A 1110-nucleotide genomic window follows, 5' to 3' on the forward strand; every position below is an offset into this window, starting at 1 on the left:
AGACAAACCCGCGTTGTTTGCTGCTGCAGCAGGATGATGAAAGGATTCGTCAGAAACCCCAAAACCCTCATCGTCGCAGCAACCCATACCGCCGTCTGCTGCACCACAAACCCTAAACCCTAAACCCTAAACCCTAGACCCTAAACCCTAAACCCTAGAAACTAGAGTATAAACCACCCACCAGAGTAAACCCTCTCATAAACCCTCGTAAACCCTCATAAACCCTAAACTAGCATAGGAAACCCTAAACCCTAAACCATCATAATAAACCCTAAACCCTAAACCCTAAACCCTAGACGCTGATAAACCCTCAAAATAAGCCCTAAACCCTAAACCCTAAACCCTAAACCCTAGAGTTCGTACCCATATCTTGATGGTGTAGGTGGTGGTTGCTGCTGCTGCTAGGGTTTAGATGAGGGTTTAGATTAGGGTTTTGATTAGGGTTTAGGGTTTGTAGCTGTCTCCCCGCTAAAACAGCAAAAGAAGTGAGCTGCTGCGGCGCGGCGGTGAAGGGGCAGCTCGTCATATCCCACTGCAGCACAAACCCTAAACCCTTGTAAACCCTAAACCCTCGTAAACCCTCGTAAACCCTAAACCCTAGTAAACCCTAAACTCTCGGAAACAATACACCCGAAAACATAAACCCTAAACGGCGAGAAAAAGCAAAATAAACGAAGGTAAACGTCAAAAACCACAAACCCTCATAAACCCTAAACCCTCATAAACCCTAGACCCTCATTAACCCTAAAACCTAAAACGCACCGCAACAAAGATATTGTCGATGGGTTTAGGAGCCGCTGCAGCACAGGAAGAGGACAAGATGTCTCACAACCCCTAAACCCTAAACCCTAAACCCTCGTAAACCCTAAACCCTCGTAAGCCCTAAACCCTCATAAACCCTAAACCCTCATAAACCCTTAACCCTAAACCCTAAACCCTCGTAAACCTTAAACCCTCGTAAACCCCAAACCCTAAACCCCCTTAAACCCTAAACCCCCTTAAGCCCTAAACCCTCGTAAACCCTAAACCCTCGTAAACCATAAACCCTCATAAACCCTAAACCCTAAACCCTAAACCCTCACGGGGATTGCATCTTTCTGCCTTCATAAG

Source organism: Eimeria mitis, genomic scaffold (assembly GCF_000499745.2).
Source record: "Eimeria mitis Houghton genomic scaffold, Emh_scaff3582, whole genome shotgun sequence".
In the NCBI taxonomy this organism is placed as follows: domain Eukaryota; phylum Apicomplexa; class Conoidasida; order Eucoccidiorida; family Eimeriidae; genus Eimeria; species Eimeria mitis.